Genomic DNA, 23178 nt, shown 5'->3' with positions numbered 1-23178 from the left:
TACCACTAAGTACTACTACGTGTGGTCTCCGACCCAGAAGTGGAAGAAGTGGAGATGCTCTACCACGCTGTTTTTTTTACGCTGGGCTCTACCACGCTATTCATGTCCCACTCCTTTCGCTGACGTGTGGGACATCCAGCACGTGCCGTGTTTGGCACCCTTTGTCGTAAGAGTTGAAACGCTAGCATTCATCAGAAATAAAAAATAATTATAAATCGGCAGTGATACTTTTTTTTTGCAAACCAATCAGCAGTGATACTATACCACGCGGTTTCCTTGCTCCTCGATATCGGAAAGAATACTTCCGTTCGCCAACATGTGGGACATCGACCATCCTGGTCCACTTGCCATGCACGCAGAACTCCAAGGGAGAGTCACCCAGGTCGTCGCGCCGCAGTAACAATGACTAATGAGCCGTCAAATCACAGGCCCACTTCCCACTTTGAAGTTGCTCGGACGAAGGAACCATCATGACTTCGTTGAATTCCGCTTCTTGAAGAAAACTACTATACCAGCAGTACTGCTAGCTACAGTAGTTACTCCAACAGAGGCCTCCTTTCGTTCATAGGATAGGAATATGAAAATCATAGGAAGTGAGATGACATGCATCTCAATTCCTATAGAGAAAGAGATGCCATTTGATGCTTAGGATAGGAATTTTTCCATTTAGTCTAGGCTAATGTACTGGTAATTTGCTCTAAAAACTACAGTAGTAACTAGTAGTATTGGTACATGCTCGTACTCAGACACACACACACACACTAACTACTAGTACTACTACTTCTCACATGCTGGCCAGACGCTGTCGTTCTCCTTCCCGGCTTTGTCAGCGACACCCCACCGTGCTTGGATCTTCGCCGACCTCTCCGCAGTAGCGCGTGCGTCCTTTTCTTTCTTGCGGCGGCGGGCCTCTCTTTTCTTGAGTGCTTTCTGACTTTTCTGCGCCGTCGTTGCGGCTTTGGCCGCCTCTTGCTCTACCGCCCATTCGGCCTTGGCATCTTCAAATTCCTCCCAAATAGTTGTGAGGTCGCGAGCGGCGATGAACTCGGCACGGCGGGATGCCATCGCTTCCCTACCATTTTGTGTGCTGTCGTGGGCGGTGAGGAACTCGGCGCGGCGGGATGCCATCGCTACCTTACCGGTTAGTGTGTGGCGCGGTGGCATGAACGGCGCTTGGTGAGAGCTCTAGGGTGGAGTGGCCGGACAACCGTATAGTGCATTGGTTTGTCAAGAGCTCAAGGATAGAAGACGAAGCAAATTTGGACTCCCCTTCAATCCTGGTCATTTATTACCGAGTAAAATGCATTGGCGGTCATCGAACTTGTCTTGATAGCTCACTTTGATCATTGTATACGAGATATGGTGATTATACGGTCACTGGCTTAGCGTATAGCTCCGTATTTGTCTGGTTGACCAGTCAAACAGTCCGCATGCGCCTCATCAGCTCGTGTTCTTTATCTATCTACGTGGGCCTACCTGTCAATGGAGAAAGAAATACTGTAAAAACCAAAATTATGCGTATGTGGGGAATCAAACCACGGACTCGTCGCTGCAACGCACCCTCGCCAGCCAAATGAAAATGAAATACTTCGCGTCAGACACTCACGCTCACGCTGTCAAAGCATGCTAATGCATGCACGTCGCCCTCTAAATCAAAGTCCTGCTCATGGCGCAACGCAAACGGCGAGCCCATCACTTGCGCGCCCCGGCGGTGGCTGACATTACTGTTTAGACGTTTGATGGAGGCCTACGCGAATGCCGAGCATGTATTCACCTAGCTCAACACCAACGGTCATACTCGGACCACCTTGCTCATGTATATCGTCCATCACAACGACAATCTATGAAACAGCCTAAGCTAGAGAGGGTACTATGGTAGTATGGTACGGAGTATGTACTATCGTGAGCAACCGATCTTAGTGCCACTGCACACCACTTCCATCGCTAGCGCGCGCTTCCCGCCTGAAACGGTCACCGTCTCTCCAGAATGTCAATGCCGCATTCACCGGACTTAACTACAGGTGCAATTGGTGTGTCACTGACATGCGGGCCAGATGCCCGTTGGGCCCACATGTCAGTAACCCAAACACATCTGCAGTTAAGTCACTGAAGCAGCGTCCGCATTCACGCCCGATGAACCTACTCCGGCGCCAGTTGTCCATCCGTCTGCCGCGGCTCATTGCCATTCGCCCGCTATATTAACTTGAGCCCCAGCTCCCAGCCATAGCCAAAGACCCACACTTATTCTCCTCCGGTCCCTTCCTTCTGTCGGCACCACTTCAACAATGGCCTCCTGGCACTCCGGAGCTCTCTTGGACGTACTGTCGCAGGAGCAGACGAGGGACATCGGCGGCTCCGCTCTGGGCGCGCTCCAAAGCTCTCTTCGACGTACTGTCGCAGGAGCAAACGAAGGAGATCGCCGGCTCCCCCTCCCCCCCCGGCCGCCCTCCGCCGCCACAACCACAAAGCCGGCGTGCGTGCGCGGGCGCAGCCGTTAGCGAGGAAGAGTAGTACACGGTAGGTCGCCGCCGCTCTGGAGGAGGAGGTTATCGAGGCGGATGAGGAGGAGGTAAAGGCAATGGCCGGCTTTCTCGGGTTCATGGACGGACATGGTGGGTCGGGTGCCGGCGATCGTTAAGATTAGGTTTGCATTAGGTTTTAGTACGGTTTGTGCGAAATATGTAATGAATTTCGTCCAGTTTGTAGGAAAAGTTTTCGAAATGTAATGAATTTCATCCGGTTAATTTGAAATTTGCTTTGTTTGCACGAATTTCGTCCGGTTAGTTCATATAGTTGTCGAAAGGTATGCGGGCAGCATCGGATGGCATCCATTAGTTTCCTCGGACAGATGCCGGTGTAAATTTGTGGGCCAGCGCTGGAGATGCCCTAACTATCATGCTATAATCGCTAACAATCCTCCATTATTTGGCAGGGAACAGTTATCCCTCGATCAAAATCAGATCCGCGGTGTTTCGCACTCCTCCCGCGTAAGAGTCTAAACTCTTGCTTACATAAAAATGGAGCAAGTGGACGGCACTGTAGCACGTCATATCACTCGAACTAGCCCGCCTAACGAGCGGGAAAGCACCGCCCTCGTCATTTTGTTCTGGATTTCTATCGATCGATCGCGCGAAAATGTTACGCTTCGCAAGTTCTAAAGGAAAAGGCGGCACACTTACGACTCGTACGCGTCGCAACCCCGACAGTCCGGCTCGCACGCCGCTCACCAGAGGGGACACGCGTTGTCTTGCAATTTCACTGACATGTGGGACTGTAATTGAATAAACCGTCGATAGCCGAAATCTAATCGCTCGGCGGGCGTCGGCTGAGAAGAGAGAAACGGGGGAGGGAGAAGAAATATATGGTGATAATGTGAGGTGGGCCATGCTGCGGCACTGTAGCAAGTGGACGACACTGTAGCATGTCATATCACTCAAACTAGCCCGCCACGCACGGACTCCAAGAAATATATGGTGATAATGTGAGGTGGGCCATGCTGGAGTCCGGACCGCTTCTGGAGACCGCTCTCACCGCCCTGGCCCCTCAAGACGCCAGCTGCCCGCCGCATGCATGCATAGCAAGTAGTACTCCTTATGTGGAGGAGAGAGAGGCATTGACAAAGTCAAGGAGTGAGCTCTGCAAGAGCCCGTCTCTACACGTGCTCCTAGGTATAAAAAAATAATTCTAAAAAAAGGCATAAAAAACAATTGTGTCTTAAAAAAAGAAAGGTAAAAAAATTTCGAGAGGAAATAGATAGAGAGAAAGTGAGAAAAAGCTGTAACCTGGGCATTACATGAGGAAGGAGGGAGTGGTGCACATGCCAAGTTCACTGGGCTGCCGTGTTTCACACTCCTCCGTCGTAACAGTGGAGACAATAGCTTTTATAAAAAATAAACAATGAATACTCGTTGCTCGTCCTCTATATCGGAAAGAATACTTTCATTCACCGACATGTGGGACGTCGACCATCCTGGTCCACCTACCATGCACAAAATTATCCTGGTCTACCCCGGTCGTATCACAGGCCCAACCTTTCCCACTGTAAGTTGTTCGGACGAAGGAACCATCATGACTTCGTTGAATTCCGCTTCTTCAAGAAAACTTACTGTACCCGCAATACTGCTACCACACGCGAAGACTAGACGGCACTGTACCACGTCATATCACTGAAACCCACTAGGCCAAACTAGCCTGCCTAGGTCATCTATTTTGGAACGGAGGGAGTACGTCTCTGCACTGCTATGATTTTGTGTTGCACATTCTCTGTACTTTTGCTACCATTTTCCTACCCTATGAACCAAATGAGGCCTGAATATATGTCGACTATTGTCTGATCGATCGCTAAGCCTACAATTTTAGGAGCTAGGGCTATTGGTCGATCGACGAGGCATAAGTATAAGCGTACCACGAGCTCATTAGCCCCAACGTTTCTCTTCGGTGAGTGTTTTGCAAGTACTATAGCTTGCACAGTAGCTAGCCTACTAACACAAAGAATCATCAAACAAGCCCTGTTGATATGATAAACAGTTCAAACTTACATCTAAGCATGCCATATATTACATCAAAAGCTGGTGAGGATACATCTGTTTCCATAACTCAGAGAGGGTTTGTTGAGGATATAACCGTTAGAGTCACCCGCCCAGGAGGGGCCGGGTTACGTCATAATGGTCATCACGCGAAGCCCAGTACCAAGCTTAAAGACGGCAGGTTAGATAATGGGCTTAAAACCCGGAGGAGGCTTAAGGCCCGTAGTGATAAACCACCGTATGGCAAGACTTGTAGTGTAAGGCAAGAATAGTTGAGAGTCCGAGCCGGACACTCTTATGAGCCGGCCGGGACTCTGAGAACCACTGGGCATCAACCTCTCTATATAAAGGGACGACCCGACGGCGGTTTAGGGACGGGTAAGATCTCGTCGAGAGCCAGGCATAGCGATTAAGCTCCCTGGTCATCGAAACCAGAATCAATACCACCTCAACTGGACGTAGGCTTGTACCTTCACCGTAAGGTGCCGAACCAGTATAACCCCCGTGTTCCTTGTCCCGTTTAACCCCTTTAATCTTCCTAGCTGCGATGGCTCCACGACTAAGTCCTAGCTCGAGGACATCTGCCGTGACAATTCCACGACAGTTGGCGCCCACCGTGGGGCCAGCGCACGGTGGATTTGAGTTCTTGAAGGGCAGCTTCGAAGGGCTCAAGGGATACGCTGTGGGCCGGATGACCAAGAGTCATCGCGGCAAGCTCTACATCGACGATGCAAACTAGGGCCCCGACGCCGGCTCAATTGAGTACGGGTACCGGGTCCCCTTTGGCGGAATTCATGTCTTCATTGGCAAGATTGGTGAGCCGGGCCCTCAGCCGGATCTCTGCGCCGATCTCATCGAGACGGCTCAGTGTGCACGACCCGCCCGGGCTCTACCTGCCTTGAAGCATGATTTTGTGGGATGTGTTCATGGAGGACTCTCTGAAGGGTCTGGATCTGGCGATGAGACGGCTGCCGGCTCTGACGGCGAGTCATCTACGGATGAGTCAAATTCGTTGTATCAACTTCAGGATGGCAGGCTCAGGGGTTGTTCCGATGGCGACAGCATTCCGGACCCTTTTGTACCGCCGGGCCGGGTTGGAATCTTCATGGCCCGCGCGCAACTTGTTCAAAACCCCGCCTCCGGGTCAGGAAGCCCGGTGCCTTCACCGGCTCAGGTGCTGATGGATCTCACAGACAAGCTGACGGTCTTGTTGACTGCTACGGTGGCTCCGGCGGATCAAGTTCAGCATGACGTGGAGGTGGCACAGTTAAAGTTGGATCTAGCAAAGGCCAATGAGGATCTGGCGGCGGAGGGGATCAGGACGGCTGCAGAGAGGGCGGCTCTCGACGCCCAGACTCAGCTGATTCAGGCACAGTCCTTCCGGCTCACGATGGATCAAAAGGCATCCAATGAGGTCATGAGAAGGAGGCATCAAAAGGCCCAATCTCGACTCCCTCCGGTTTACGATCCTCGAAATCTCTTCAACACGCCGGGTGCAGGGTCTAGTAACCCGCCAGAGATCATAGTGCCCGGGGCTGGGACACCAATTCAGCCCCAAGTGATGGGACCTCCCCGGGTGAACCCTGCCCCGCCTCAGTACGTGCCAATACCACCGGGTCATTACGTCAACCCGCTGGAAAACATGGTCGCCGCGGCGGCACAGCTGGAGGCTCTCCCAATTGATGGCGACTCTCCAACGGCGGTTGAAACCCGCCGGGTCAGAGAACTCCTTCAGACAGCTCTGGCGCAGCAAGAGGCGTACTCTTATAGCCGGGACAGGGTCCATTCAACCCCTCGTCCAGGCCGGAGCCCGAGTTATAGCAGATACATGGTCTCAGCGACCGGCTCAAGTAATGTCCGACGTCGTGACTTGCCACCTGGCCACGGCCCGGCTCATAACGGGGCCTTTCACGCAGCAGACCAAGACAGAGCACGGCAAGAGCCGGAGCAGGTGCCTCAGTTGACGGCTTACCAGACACCCCCGGCTTATCCGACGGCTTCCGCCGACGTGGGTATCCCTACGAGGACTGGAGGTGTCCCTTGTTTAGTGCCGGCTCTTCGCAATGAACGTCTACCCAAGGACTTTAAAGGGCCTAGGAAGGTGCCTAATTACACGGCTGATTTACAACCCGGAGCCTGGATCAAGAGTTACGAGATGGCCATGGAATTGCTGGAGGTCAGCGAAGCAGCGATGGCCAAGTACTTCACCATGATGTTAGATGGGACTGCCCGCACTTGGTTGAAAGGGCTGCCGCCGAATTCTATCGGGTCTTGGGCTGAGCTGAAGGCCCGGTTCATCCAAAACTTCAAAGATACCTGTAGGCAGTCTATGTCAATTGTGGATTTAACTAACTGCAAACAGCAGGAGGGTGAGTCTACGACAAATTGGGTTCGCCGGGTCAAGGAGATAATACATTCATCTGATAAGATGGATGCCGGCTCTGCAGTTTTAATGTTGGAGCAGAATTGTCGTTTCCTGCCTCTGAAGATGAAACTCGGGCGGCTCAAGCGCGACTGCAACGATATGGGTACGCTGATGGCGGCTCTCGTCAAGTACGCTGACTCTGATAGTACCAAGGACCCCGCGTCAGATGATGAAAGGACAAGGAAGGGAAAGAAGAACGGCAATGGCAAGGGTCCTCAGCATAACCCGGCAAATCAAGGAGGTAACAAGCGTAAGGCTAATGGTAGCATGGAGTTTGTGGTCAATGCTACCTCACAGGGTAACAACCAGCGACGTAAAGGGAGGCCACCTCCCCGAGCCGGCGGTTCAGGCCCAACGCTTTAGCAGTTGTTGAATGAGCCTTGTCCAAGGCATGGCTCTAGGGAGAAGCCAGCTACTCATCTATGGAATGATTGCGCAATCATGAAGGCCTTTAAGAATTCCGATGCCTTTAATAGCAATAATGGCTCAGGCGGCGGCTCGAGCACCGACGGTTTTCATGGCCCGGGCGGCGGCTCAAGCGCCGGCGGTTTTCATGGCCCGGGCGGCGGCTCAAATTCCAATCCTCAGAATGTTCAAGGGGGCTTTAATCAGCAGTCCGGCCAGGGTCATCAACAGCAACAGGGGGGATACCAGACCAATCCAAAGCAGCTCAATGGTGGACAGTATCATGTGTTTACCACCAGTCTGTGTAAGCGAGATCAGAAGCTTCACAAGAGGGCTGTGAATGCTGTTGAGCCGGCGATTCCATGCTATTTAAGATGGTCTGAGCAGCCTATTGTGTGGAGTAGGGAGGATCACCCTCCCCGGGTTGATAATCCGGGTCACTTGGCCCTGGTGGTGGCTCCTCAGGTGGGAGGACATAAGTTCACTAAGGTGCTCATGGACGGAGGCAGCAGCATGAACATCCTCTATTATGAGACCTTCCGTCGTATGGGGTTGATTGACAAGAACCTCAGCCAATCCAATACTGTTTTCCATGGTGTGGTGCCTGGTAAGTCGGCTTATCCAGTTGGTAAGATCGAATTGGAAGTGGCCTTTGGAGATGAGTACAACTACAGGGTGGAAAAATTGGCCTTTGAGGTGGTCAAAATAAGAAGTCCGTATGATGCCATATTTGGACGGCCGGCTTACGCCAAGTTCATGGCACGGCCGTATTACGTATACTTACAGCTCAAGATGCCGGGTCACAATGGGACCATTACGGTTCATGGTAGCCGAAAGATAGCCTTGGAGTGTGAGGAAGGTGACGCGGCTTATGCAGAATTTGTTTGTGCAACAGAGGTGCTGAAGTTTTACAACGATAATGTTGACCCAACAGATATGACATCTCTCAAAAAGCCGACCACAGAGCATGAGCCGGCAATGAAATTTAAGTCAGCTGATGAGACTAAACTTGTTGATTTCGTTCCAGGTGACTCATCTCAGCAGTTTAGCATCAGTGCCAATTTGGATCCGAAATAGGAAAGCGCGCTCATCAAGTTCATCCGTGAGAACAGGGACATCTTTGCATGGAAACCTTCTGACATGCCAGGTGTACCTAGAGAACTCGCTGAGCACACTCTCAATATTGATCCGAAATTTAAGCCGGTCAGGCAATTCCTTCGGCGGTTTAATGAGGAGAGGCGGAAGGCCATTGGTGAGGAGGTGGCCCGGCTCTTGGCGGCCGGGTTTATTGTTGAAGTCTTTCACCCAGAGTGGTTAGCTAACCCGGTGCTCGTGCTCAAGAAGAATGGCACCTGGCGGATGTGTGTGGACTACACGGACTTAAACAAGGCATGTCCGGTTGATCCTTTTGCCCTCCCCCGTATTGATCAAATCATTGATGCTACGGCGGGTTGCGAGCGCTTAAGTTTCTTGGATGCTTATTCTGGATACCATCAGATTAAAATGGCAGTTAAAGACCAGGAGAAAATGACGTTCATCACTCCCTTTGGAGCCTTCTGTTATGTGTCTATGCCTTTTGGACTCAAGAGTGCACAGGCGACTTATCAGCGTTGCGTGCAGAACTGTCTTCATAACCAGATTGGGCGGAATGTTCATGCCTATGTGGATGATATTGTGGTTAAGTCCAGGGAGAAGGAAACCTTGATAGATGATCTGAGGGAAACCTTTGATAATCTCCGGGTCTACAAGATGATGCTTAACCCGGCCAAGTGTGTTTTTGGTGTTCTGCAGGCAAGCTCTTGGGTTTTCTGGTTTCTCATAGAGGCATTGAAGCTAACCCGGAGAAGATCAAGGCAATCACCTCTCTGGCTAAGCCGGCGTGTATAAATGACGTCCAGCGCCTGGCGGGTCGTATCGCTGCTTTAAGCCGGTTTATAAGCTATTTGGGTGAGAAGGCCATGCCATTGTACCAGTTGATGAAGAAAACTGATGACTTTATCTGGAATGATGCTGCTAATGCTGCTTTTGAGGATTTGAAGAGACAGCTGGCTGAGCCCCCAGTCCTTGCTGCTCCGGTTGACAAGGAGCCCTTATTACTGTATGTAGCTGCCAACACACGAGCCGTCAGTGTGGGTGTGGTGGTGGAGCGCAAGGAAGAGGGTAAGGAATATCCGGTTCAGTGGACGGTTTATTACGTCAGTGAAGTGCTCATCGAGTCCAAGCAGCGGTATCCACATTGGCAGAAGCTTGTTTATGGTGTGTGCATGGCAAGCCCGAAGCTTAAGCACTATTTTCAGGGTCACCCCGTTACGGTGGTTAGTTCTGCTCCCCTTGGAGATATCATCCAAAACAGAGAAGCCATAGGGAGAGTGGCTAAGTGGGCTATAGAACTTGGGCCTCATGGTCTGAAATACGTACCACGCACTGCTGTTAAATCTCAAGCTTTGGTGGATTTCATCAACGATTGGACAGAGCTACAGGTGCCTAAAGAAAAGCCGGATAATACATATTGGACTATTCACTTTGATGGGTCTAGGCAATTGGGGGGCTCGGGGGCTGGAGTTGTATTGGCTTCCCCTAAAGGTGACAAGTTTCATTATGTGCTACGGTTGATGTTTCCTTGTACTAACAATGCGGCTGAGTACGAGGCCTTGCTCCATGGTCTTCGGATGGCTAAGGAGATGAGCTTGAGCCGAGTAAGGTGCTTCGGCGACTCAGATCTAGTGGCTCAACAAGTATCAGGCAAGTGGGATTCCAAGGACCCTCTCATGGCGGCTTATCGCCGTGAAGTTGATACCATTGCTGGACACTTTTAGGGTTACCAAGTAGAGCACATCGATCGCAGGAAGAACGAGGCGGATGATGCATTAAGCCGGCTGGGCTCTCAGCGAAATCGGTGCCGCCTAATACTTTCTTGGACATCTTGCATAACCCTTCTGTTAAGGTACCTACAGAGGAAGACTTGGCTGTCCCTAACCCGGAGGCACAGTTGGTGGCAGCTCTCCACGTCACCCCGGACTGGACGGTGCCATACTTGGCTTACATGATCCGGGGAGATTTTCCTGAGGATGAGACTTTGGCCAAACAAATAATCCGGCGGTCTAAGTCAATGGTCATCATCAATGGCGAGCTGCATCGTCGTAGTGTTACTGGAACTTTTCAGCGATGTGTTTCCCCTGAGGAAGGCCAAGATATTTTGCGTGAGATTCACGAGGGGGATTATGGCCATCATGCCGGCTCAAAGTCTCTTGTGGCCAAGGCTTTCCGTCATGGTTTTTATTGGCTGACGGCTCACGCTGATGCGGAGGACTTGGTCAGCAAATGTGACGGTTGTCAGAGGTTCTCGCGACGGGCTCATGTGCCGGCTCAAGAGTTGAGGATGATACCAATCACTTGGCCATTTGCGGTCTAGGGGCTTGACATGGTTGGGCCTTTTAAAAGGTCCAAGGATAAGAAGACCCACCTCTTGGTGGTAGTTGACAAATTCACAAAGTGGGTTGAAGCAGAGCCAGTTAGAAAGTGTGACGCAGCCACGGCAGTTCAGTTCATGAAAAGGGTGATATTTCGCTTCGGCTTTCCACACAGCATTATAACTAACAATGGTACGAACCTATATAAGGGCGCCATGGAGGAGTTTTGTCAGCGAGAGCATATTCGACTTGATGTTTCATCAGTGGCTCATCCTCAATCCAATGGTCAAGCTGAGAGAGCTAATCAGGAGATCTTGAAGGGCATTAAGCCCCGCTTTTGGTCCCTTTGCAACGGACGCCGGGTTGTTGGGTGGAAGAGTTACCCACCGTGTTATGGAGCATCAACACTACTCCTAACAGGTCTACGGGTTACACGCCTTTCTTCATGGTTTATGGAGCGGAAGCAGTCCTCCCCAGTGACATCCGTCATGATTCGCCTCGAGTGGCGGCTTATGTTGAGGCGGATAATGAACAGGAGCGCCAAGATGCTCTTGACTTGTTGGACGAACAGCGTGACGTGGCAGCAGCTCGCTCAGCGATTTACCAACAAGACCTGCGCCGTTATCACAGTCGTCGGGTTAAGTCCCGGGTCTTCCAGGAAGGTGACCTGGTGCTCCGGCTCATCCAAGATCAAACAGATGCACACAAGCTATCCCCGCCTTGGGAAGGGCCCTTTGTGGTCAGCAAGAACTTGCACAACGGGTCATACTACCTTATTGACATTCGGGAGCATAAAGATTCACGCAAGTCGGAGGAGGAGACCCGTCGGCCGTGGAACATAGCTCAGCTTCGGCCGTATTACACTTGAGCCACCAGCTCTCATAATGTACATTATTCTATAGTCATGTATATATTATGATAAATAATAAAGCAGGACTTCTGTCCTTTTCTCCTCCAAAGGTAAACATATTATTGCCATTGTAACATCACATGGTCACTTGGAGGTAGATCCGGCTCATGATCGTATCCGAATCTAGCCATAAACAATATAATCACCTGGGGGCTTCCTGTTCAAACATAGGTCGTATTCGAACCAAAGAGAACATAGCTGTCAATAACCACTTGATTGGCAACGTGCCAAGCTCATTGTCGAGTTTTGTTTGATCATATTTGAATCATAGCTCAACCCCCTTTGGGAACCGACATGGATCGTATTCGAATCAGCGTCGTTAAACGACTCTTAAGGTCATTTGGGGGCTTCCTATTCAAACATGGGTCGTATTCGAACCAAAGAGAACATAGCTGTCGGTACCCTCTTGATTGGCATCGCCAAAGCCACTGGGGGCTATATGATCGCATTCGAATCTTAGCTTAACCCCTTTGGGACGGTTCTCTGGTCGTATTCGAACCGGAAGCCCCTAAGTTTTTGATCTTCTGACTTGCAACAAATTCTGTTGGTCACATCAACAGTGTGCAAGGGCGGCTTTTCCTTTGCCGACTTACTTTGATTCACAATGTTGATAACATATAGTAAGTATTCTTGACGCTGGTAAACCGGAGTTAAGATCTTCACCTCATTATTCGGGTTACATAAGCCGGAACTATACTTGAAGGCTCGTAAGTATGCCATTATGGTTACATCAAAGATATAATTGAGGGCCAGTCTTTGGTGATTTTTAATTCATATCCCGGGTTATATATGTAAGGTCTATGGTTCTCAGTGCGGTAAGCCGCCTAGAGACTTGTGACTTGTTTTTTCTATGCAGGATGATCAATTATGACCCGGAGGAATATAAGGAAGCAACTTCAATGAAGCTAAGCATTCAACATGTGCACGATGGCACGACAAGGTTAACATGTTTGTCCTACTCTATTACAAGACTCCCCGAGTCCAAAAGGTGAAGCATTGTTTTAAAAGGCGTAACCATGGGCAGCCTAAGAGTCAAGATGGATGCTGGGTCGAAGCTTCCGGCTCATCCCTCTCCGCTCCTCCGGCTGTTCCCATGACCTGGAAGGTTGACGATTTCCAGTCAATGCCGCTCAAAGCTTCAAATTGAGCTTCCTCGTCAATTAACCCGGCCGGGTCAACTTCTGGGAGAAGGTATGCTTACGAGTCGGAGGGATTAAGCTGATTGCTTCGTAGCGTGGAGTGGGGATCCTATGATTCTTCGAGTCATAGCCCGGCTGATACTTGGTGAGGTCGGTGTCATTCCCAATCGAGGTAGCCACCGGGCGCACACTCTTCACGCAGGCAGCAAAGTCTTTTTGATCAAAGGGAGTGCCGTCTTCCTTTAGACTGGGGTATCCAAGCGCGATCTCCGCCGGGTCTAGCTCCGGGAGGAAAGCCTTGGCCCGGCTCAGAGCAGCAATGGCTCCGGCTCTTGCAGAGGCCCGTCGTAGCTCTTGGAAACGCTGAGGAAGAACGGCAAGCCGCCGAAGTACGTCCGCCAGGTGACTCGGAACCTCATTGGACAGGGACACAACGGCCAAGGCGCGTTGTGACCCGGTGTAGAGTTGCTCCACCAAGGTGTACACGGCCTTCAGCTTGGTCAGCACATTCTGATTGAGGTTGGCGCTTCTGGGACCTGTTTAACAAAGTAAGGTAAGCCGCTAGCAATGATGGGACTTATGCGACATAAAGAGTGTAAACTTGTTGAAAGCCCGCAGAATGACTTACCGAAGATTGCGGCGACCATCTGCGACACATGGCGTTTTAAGCCGGAGAGTTCGGCGGTTCTCTCCGTCAGAGCCGCCTCCGCCTGTTCGGCCCGGCTGATCAGAGCAGCCTTCTCCTCGGCTCAAGTCTTCCTTTCAGTTTCAAACTTCTTCTTCAGCTTCTCTTGTGCAGCAACACTGGACTCAAATTTAGCGTTGGCCTTCCGGGTCTCAGTTTCCTGAGGCTTCAGGCGGTTCTTCAGCTCAGAGATATCAGCTTCAAATTTCTTGCAAGCAGCCTATACAATTGCCAGGTTATAGTATGAATAATTATTATACAACTTTAAAGTCCCAAGAACTTTCCAAGCAAAGACACTTGGCACTTGGGGGCTAATGCATGTTGAAAGGTTCTATTTACAAATTGTCGGTTCATGAAAGTAAGCCGGAAGTTAAGTCTACAACATATTCTATCATCAGTGGTAGACTTGGGGGCTAGCATGGGGAGAATGGCTATGGAGTAAGCAAGAGATGTGTACCTCAGATTTTTGTTGGATGCTTCACCATATCAATCTCCAGATCCCGGCTGTTGTGCACTTGACCAATGTAACCCGAGACAATGTCTGCAATGCTCAAGTTAGCATAATCAGTAATTTCCAATCTAGCCCGGCGGCGCTCTAGCAGCTCTTCCTTGGCAGAGCATCTGGCCAGCACGGTGGGTCTTCCCGGCTCAACGTATTCAGTCCGGGTAATCACCACATCCGGGTCATCGGCCGGTTGAGCTGAGCTGGGGATCTCCGGGTTAGCAGAAGTCTCTGTGATTGGCTCGTCGGTTGGAGCGGTGGCTTCAGGAGCAGAGGCACCTAGCGGCTCTTGAGCTGAAACCTCCGGCTCAGTCAAGACCGGCTCTTTGACCAGTTTATTCTTCTTCGCCCTCTTAATGAGCTTTGCCTGGGCACTGAAAGGACAAAAGGTTAGTACAAATGCATGAGTAAAGATAAGCACAACACAAGATGATCATCGTTACCCGGGTGCGGTCTTGAAAGCCGGCAGGTTAGATTGCATAGAATCGCCAGAGGAAGGTGAAGTTTCCTGATAATTTGAATCAGAGAATTGAGCGGTTGACGAGTAACGCCCGCCAAAGGATGAAAAGGATATAAGTTGGAGATAACCTCGGTCCGGCGCTTCCTTGATACTTCAGGTAGGCTGGAGGAGAGGTCTGCATCCTTGTTGGTCCGGGTGTGCCGCCGGCTCTCATGAATCTGTTGCTTCAAAAGAAATTGAGGATCTTGATAAGCTAAAGGATGTGAAAATCTTACTTTCCGGGTTACTCTTCGGACTTTCAGCCTTGGCAAGGGCTCCGAGTCGGAGGAAAGTGTCGTTACCTCTTCAGTCACCGGGTTACTTGCTCCGGTGTCATCCTGCTGATGATCATTATCGATAAGGTGGATAGGAATAAACAAGAAACAAAGCAAGAGCCTACAGATTCAGGGGTTACCTCTGACTCGGAGCTGTCACTTAGCTGAAGCAGCTCTGAGGCAGTAGGCCTGCTTCCCTTCTTGCGGGGAGCGGCTCTCCTGGCAGTTCTCTTAGCCTTCCTGGCTTTTTTGGCTGCTTCATGGTCATATTTGACCTTCCAGAACTTGTCATTAGCCTGAAACATACAGCAAAGATTTCTTAAGGTTCAGATGGAAACTATTAAAAAGAAAACCAAGGTGTTCAGGTCAGTGGCTTACCGTCGGAGCTGGGTTAGCTTGGCAGAAGGGGTTCAGGCCAGTTCTCCCACAGTTGGCTAAGCTCTCATTCAGGAGAGACTTGGTCATGTCGTCCACAACGTCCTCTGGAAGATTGTTGGGGCTGTGCCGCAGAGGGTCATCCTTCCAGCCCGTGTAAGCACACATTAAGCCGGGGCGGCGGCTCAAGGGGATCACCCGCCAAGAGATCCAAACCCGGACCAGATCAATGCCGTTGAGGCCGTTTCCCAGGAGAGCCTTGATCTTATTGATGGTGGGAATCAGAGGTTGACGCTCAGCTTGAGAGAGTTTGTCTGGCAAAGGGTGATTTGGCTCCAGACGCAGGGCACGAAAGTCGGGCAGAGGGCTCTCGTCAGCTGGAGAAGTGTCCTGGCAATAAAACCACGTCTGGTTCCAGTCCTTTGGATGGCTTGGCGGCTCAGCATAAGGAAAGAGGAAATCTCTCCGGCGTTGAATGGAGATTCCACCAAGTTCCAGGCTCGGCCCGTTGGCGCACTCATTCTGGCAGTTCAGATAAAATAGCTCTCTAAAGAGCAGCAGGCTGGGCTCTTCTCCAAGATAGACTTCGCAGAATACTTGAAAATTGCAAATATTTGACACGGAATTGGGTCCAATGTCTTGCGGCCGCAGATCAAAGAAGTTCAGAACCTCTCTAAAGAATTTTGAGCCAGGCGATGCGAAGCCCCGGCTCTTGTGATCAGCAAATATCACCACCTCACCATCTCTTGGTTGAGGTCTTTCCTCCGATGGGTCAGGGGCACGATAAGACATGATTTCCTTCTTGGGCAAGTAACCCGTCTTTACGAAATCAGCTAAGGTGTCATCGGTGACATTGGATCTCATTCAGTTGCACATGACGGGTGCCTTGGGAGCTTTGGGAGGCATTGTGAAAGATGAAGCCTATGACAAAAGGAACATGTCCGGTTCAATTATAAGCCGGCAGACATCTACAGTTCAATACTCAAATGGCGGCTTATGAGAGGGGCCTAATGACATATGGTTAAGTGCATCGGGTTATCTAAGCCGCTGAAGGTATCGTGAGTAATTCAAATTGTCTACAGCTTTATCATAAATGAGCCGGAAATTTTACAGTGCGTGGCTTCTTTTAAGCCGGAAATGTGAGCCGCCATAGCTCAGCAGATGCAATTTTTGACTAAGTGTGGTGAAAACAAGTTTCACAGATCGCAGATCAAACGGTTGGCTAAAAGGAAAAAATTTCTAGACCTAGAACAGACACAAAAGAAGTTCAAGGGTTTGAACGGAGCCTTTATGCAATGAAAAGGGATCTATGTACATTGGGAACGGGTGTGAAACAGCTACCGCAGCAGTTATGTACAGTCTAAAGATCAAGAAAAGGTGGTAATAATGGAATCTATCAAGAGCTCGCGATGAACGGCGACGAACACGGGAAGAACAGCAAAGAACCCTAATGCGGATCTACTCTATGGAGTGGCAAGGGCTTACGGGTGCTGGAGAGTTGCGGAGGTCGCCGCCGTTTCTCTGGTCACGTCAGGTTGATGCAGCGGCCTGAGTCGGTGAAGGCGAGGAGGCCCGCGGCGGCGGCGGCGGTGGAGCTCAAGCGACAGTACAGTGGCGAGAGGAGGAAGACGATGGAGGCGACAAGTAACTGGAGACTCATGGGCTGGGCTATTTATAAGGTGAGGCTCATAAGTGGGCGCGAGAAACGAGGAGGCCACGGCGTGATTATCTCACCACAAAAACGCCTCGATTTTCGGGATGGCCTTTAAAGATAAGATCCGTTGAGGATATGGTGGGATAAAAAAAAGGACTTAATGGAAGATGACGTCATGGCGGATTACCAGGAATCCAGAAGATGCCGTCACGGCGGGTTATAACCTTCGCACGACCATAAGCCAGAAGATCTTTCCTCTCAAAAAATTGAAGATTGACACGAATCGGTTCAGATCAATCTGGGGCCTAATGTTGAGGATATAACCATTAGAGTCACCTGCCCAGGAGGGGCCCGGTTACATCATAATGGTCATCACGCTAAGCCCAGTACCAAGATTAAAGACGGCGGGTTAGATAATGGGCTTAAAACCCGGAGGAGGCTTAAGGCCCGTAGTGATAAACCGCCGTATGGCAAGACTTGTAGTGTAAGGCAAGAATAGTTGAGAGTCCGAGCCGGACACTCTTATGAGCCGGCCGGGACTCTGAGAGCCGCTAGGCGTCAACCTCTCTATATAAAGGGACGACCCGGCGACGGTTTAGGGACGGGTAAGATCTTGTCGAGAGCCAGGCATAGCGATTAAGCTCCCTGGTCATCGAAACCAGAATCAATACCACCTCAACTGGACGTAGGCTTTTACCTTCACCGTAAGGGGCCGAACCAGTATAACCACCGTGTTCCTTGTCCCGTTTAACCCCTTTAAGCTTCCTAGCTGCAATGGCTCCACGACTAAGTCCTAGCTCGAGGACATCTGTCGTGACAATTCCACGACAGGGTTCGCATGATTCATCGCCAAAAGTAGCAAGATCCGCCCACACAAGACAGTGCACTAGCCCTAAGATGGTTTGATAACACGCATCGTTCTGGTAATTAAACACAGGGCAATGCAAAGTACCCTGAAGGATTAGCGCGACCAACTATTTCTTGTCATCGATCTCTCGGGCAATGACCACAGCACGGATAGCGGCATGGGAATCGATTTCTAGGGCGATGTCCACAGGACTGACCGCGACATCTGAATCGATCTCTGGGGCGATGTCCACAGGATGGACAGCGGCATCGGAATCTATCTCCGGGGCAATGCCAACAGGACGGGCCACGACATTGGAATCATCAAGGACGTCCACCGACACCTGCACAACCCTAACATATTAGCAAGCACATTGCAAATAATCAAAAACCACAACTATGGTAATAAGCCATTATTTTTTACCTTGTGCAGCTCACCGGGGGATCTCATCCCTCCGGGGGCCATCTCCTCGTCCTCGATGGGGGCCATCACCTTGCCAGGGGAATACTGCTTCTCAACGGCGACAATCTCCTCAAACTCGGCCTTGAGCCTCACATAGGTGGCAATCAGAGTTCCTGGGGTAGGCACGGTGGGGCCCTTGCTGTTCTTCCAACTTTCTTTGAGGAGTTCATCCGCCAACGTCCTCAACTCTTTGGCCAGTGCTTGTTTCTTTGAGTTCTTCGTCTCCATGGGTTGGCCCGCCAACGTGGTCAACTCGTTGGTCGGTGCTCGCTTCCTGGAGATCGCTGTCTCCAGTGGGTTGTCCGCCGGCAACTCTTTGCCTAGTGCTCCAGGATCGATCAATGAACTGACAAACAAAAAGCAATCGAAAGGAAACCACAATGCAATGAAAACGGGAAAAGAATAGGATGTGAGAATCGGTCGGTGCTTCGCAAAAAGAAGATTCTTGGAATGAAAATATAGCAACATAACTGATTCGCCCACCTTTCCTTCGTCGGTACAGAAGAAAAATGGCAGAAGTGAGTAGCGTGGAGTGAGGTTTTCTTCAAGAAAGGGAAGAAAGGGCTTGAACGAGCGTTCCAGTGAAATGATGGTTGCTTCGTCCAGTCTAACTTGGAGGCCACCTTACCACTGCTGGTAAAGGTGTGGGTTTTGTGATATGACGGGTCATGACGGCCACACCGGGGTGACAGGTGAGTCTCGACTGTAGCACCTCGTTGTGATTTGGTGCATGGCACGCGGGCCCGAATGCTTTGAAATGTCCCGCATGTAGATAGAGCGGCTAGTCATATAGGAGTGCTCAATATTGTGCACCGCGACCAAGGCGGAGAGGAAAACGAGAGAACTACGTAATTAATGCATGAGTTTAATTAGGGTAGTTTTGTAAAGTACGAGATACATTCCTCCAATCGCAAAATGCCTTGGTTCATGAGATTCGAGATTTGAGCCCTATAAACCGGAAGGGAGGGAGTACTGCACACGGTTTAGTCTTGTCACTTGTTGAAATCTCTAGAAAGGCAAATACTCCTTTCCGGTTACAGGGCTATACTACTCCCTCCGTCTAGGTGTGTAAGTCATCTTATGAAAACCAAATAGTCCCAAAACACTTAGGCGCGGTGCATTAACTTCTACCTTGTTTCTTGTTTCTTGACATGTCAACCAATAAGAGATGAGAGGTGTGCATGCTTTTAATGACTTGCAATGGCTAGTTCATTGCATGCAATGCTATTAATTAGCAAATAAACATTGGTGACCCCAGGAGGAAACGGTGCTAAGAGCGTGGACCTATGCAGAATGAGTATCAACCAATGGATAATGGAGTTTAATTTTTAAACAATAGCAATTTTTTCTCATGCAAGAGACTGGCTAGTACTCCAAGGAACCGCACCACGCGAGCGTTCGCAACTGCCACGTTCGGGTTGCGCTTGGCTCTTCGCCTCTTCGAGAACACGAACAATGATGTTACTCCTACTTCTACAGTATCGAATCCACTGCTGCATGTCCGTCCACCTCATGCGGGAGGGATAGCGTGTAGCGAAAGCTTCTACTTACTGCTCCTGCCTTTGCGTCTATGACAGGTGGGCCCAACAGGTGGTTGGCCCTCCTGTCATGCAGCCAAAGGCAGGTGCAGTTAAGGCACCGGAGCTCAGTCCGCGAGGGAGAGGGCGTTGTAGTAACCAAATTTCTCGGTATTGTACGAGTTGACGCGACACATCAAAGCACTGCATTCGATATAAGTCTTTTTACACATTTAAAATGGGCTACTTCGTATGTAGGAGTAGACATATTCTGCTTCGAATGTGGTCAGTTGTTGCAATCTCTAAAAAGACTTATATTTGGAAACGGAGGGAGTACAATGCATGCATGCATGTCGTGACTTTACTTTTGATACTTGCATGTGTTGATTTGATGCACCTTGCCAAATTTTGACTATAAATTTAACTAACCAAATTTTCATGCATGTCACAAAAAATTACGGGGCTGTTTGGATTGTGACTATGTTTGTCTTTTGTTGCCACATTATTTTTCCCACACTTGCCACACTTGCCTAACCTGAGTTGCTCAAATTGTTAGACACACTTTGGCTTGCCTAAGGGAATCTTGCCACAATTTTTGTGTCTATGACATGTGGGGTTCACTGCTAATAAAAAAATTCTTGTCTGAGGGGTGGATAATAAAAAAGACTTTTATTTAGGAACGGAGGGAGTAGAAAATATAAATAATAATGCATGTTGGGGCAACCCACGTTTCCGCTAATTTTAGCCGTGGGCTTGTTCACAATTTTTACGAGGGGTTGGTTGTTCATTTAATGGAGGGACTTGTAGTATCAGACTTGAACGATACAAAGTGCGACCTGGCACACTGTAACACCACTTGGGACAAGCGGGTAGCTATCTCAAAAAACAATCAACAACTAAAAAAACTGCGACCTGGCATGTAGTAGTACACAATTTTAAACGATTGTTTTGATGGAGTGAAAAAGCAAAACTACCCCACTACGTATATATAGGCCGGAGCCTCCGCGCTTGCTTGCTAGGGTTGCTCTATTGACACACTCTCATCCTCTCCAGATCTAAACAAGATAGGGGTAGTAACACTGTCTTTCTCCCTTCAAAAAACACTGGCTTTCTATCCTCACCGCTGGTTACAGATCCACACGTATCCCCCTCCGCCAGTGAAGGGGAGGAGGGGCAGCGTTTAGGCCGTTGTCGACGGCGAGGGAGGAGGCCCACTGCCGGCCGCACCATTATCTCTGGCCAAGCGCCGGCGCGGGAGGTCCTCCAATCCCTTCGTCGTTGCCTGTCGGCGGATCCGGCCTCCCGCCGCCGACCTATCCACATCCCGACGACCTTCAGGTATATCTTCGTTCGAAACCGCCTTAGCTCTACTTCCCCAGCTCACTACGTCGCTGCATGTGCATCATTTTCTACCTCTCAGCCCCTCTCGATCGGATGGTCCAATGTCACATATTTTTCTTCTTCTATTGTTAGAGGTAAAGCTACTTCATGGTGTCGAATCTAGAACTAAAATAAAGTGGGGGTGGGGGAATTTAGTATGTACTCCCTCCGTTCAGAATTACTTGTCTCGGAAATGGATGTATCTAGAACTAAAATACATCTAGATACATCCATTTCTACGACAAGTAATTCCGAACGGAGGGAGTACATCGGACTTGGTACAAACAGGAAGGAAAGGGAGTGAAAGTAGTACAGACTGGTCATCCAAACGGTCTCTTGGTCGAAAAGGGAAATGTAGGGGTAACGTTGTACACAGTGGTATGACCAGGACTAGATTTGCTATCCACACATAGGAGTAGGTGGCTAGAGTGAACAAAAATGGGACCAACCCATATATGTTTCCTGGATGTTTGTTTCTCGGGGCAACAAATATGAATCACCACTTTATGCCCCTGGTTACGTACATGGTGCCGGACTGCTGGTGCACCCACTGTCCCATGCCCTTATACCAAATATTTAGGCTCCGTTCGGAATAAAGGGGCAGAAAACATAGGTCTTGATGAAAATAGAGGAATAGGAAAGGAATGTAGGTATAAAATTATGGAACAGCGAACCGGAGGAAACTCTCAAGAGAATGTGTTCGGATGGACTACGAAATGTACATATTTGTTTTTTTAGAGTAGCATGCTTGGCAGTATGAGATGCTATTTGTTTATTCAGCTACACAGTGACTACTCTTGTCCTCACCTCACGTACCACACATAGGTTGATTTTTTTATTCCGGCAACACAACACAGCAACCTGTCTAACGCATGGCAGCGAGCGCCTGCCTCGGGCTTCCACCCAAAAAATGAGCAGCGCGTGGATGTTTCTAATCCTATGGAATCAGTACTACCAGACCAGCTTTCCTATGAAACACTATTCACCTTTCCCGTGTTCCGAACGGTTGGAAGGGAAAGAATACCGTAGGAATTGTGTTCCTACGAAAATCCTACACCAAACTTGTGAACCGAACGCAGCCTTAGCTGTTCTTAATCTAATGTCCCTGGTAAAAATGAAGCCATGCCACTGTTATAAGCCATGACAAGTTTAGCCAAATGTTTTTGCCTATAATTGTTTGAGACTCTGACTGTTTCCTCTGTGCCTTTTTGTGCAAACAGGAATCTCCAATTCACCTGGTTGGTGTTGTGACCTTTTGGTGCACTGCACAAAACTCTTCTTAAAAGAAGTGACTTTTGTGCTGTTTAACTGGAATGTCAGAATGGAACAGTTGGTTCATTTTGGTGGAACTGCACAAAGGGAGATCTGTGTTCCAATCCTCATCATCCATATTGGCGCCATAACCTTCCTTTAGGTAAGAATGATATTTAATGCATGTGTTCATCTCTATTTTCCGACTGCCATGAGAAAATAATGCTGTTTTTTACTAGTACACTTGTACTCCCTCACTGACAAAACCAATTCTGAATTAGAAGGCCAATCATGTACTTGGTTTCACCAACTGGTGAGGAGAAAGAGAAACAGAGCATGAAGAGGAAGAAGAAGAAGAATAAACAGTGCCAAGGCGATCTTGCTGAAGCCAGAGGCCTCAGTCGAGGCCATTCAAGGGCTCCGGCAATGACTACCTTACATGTGAGACAATCCTCCAGGGAGCCCTTCCACTTCTGCTGTCTCACTTAATTAATTAGGAGTACTTAAGTACCACTAATTTATTACTGCCTAATTTTCCTGTTGGAGTTAAACAAACCTTTAGTAGGACCCTATGCTGAATCATGTACGTGTGTATGTTTGTCTATGGAGGTGAATCATGTGGTGGAGTAGGGAGGGAATATTATTAGTGTCATGACATGATAGTGCTATTGTTTTGCATGTCAATTTATTGCCGTTGGTTCAATGAGGCAATGTTTTGCGTATTGTCCATCATGAATTTGATGCTACTGTTTGAGTAATATGCTAATGTCTTCCTATCCTTTCTCACTAAGCTAATGAAGGTTTCACCTTGTTCCTACTTGTGCAAACAGGGATCATGTTGTGCTAATCATACATTTTAGTGGAACTACACAAGACAATACAATGAACTGTATCCCAGCCAGTGCTTTAACTCTGC

This window comes from Aegilops tauschii, chromosome 5 (assembly GCF_002575655.3).
Source record: "Aegilops tauschii subsp. strangulata cultivar AL8/78 chromosome 5, Aet v6.0, whole genome shotgun sequence".
Lineage (NCBI taxonomy): Eukaryota > Viridiplantae > Streptophyta > Magnoliopsida > Poales > Poaceae > Aegilops > Aegilops tauschii.
Note: the sequence above shows the minus strand (reverse complement) of the source record.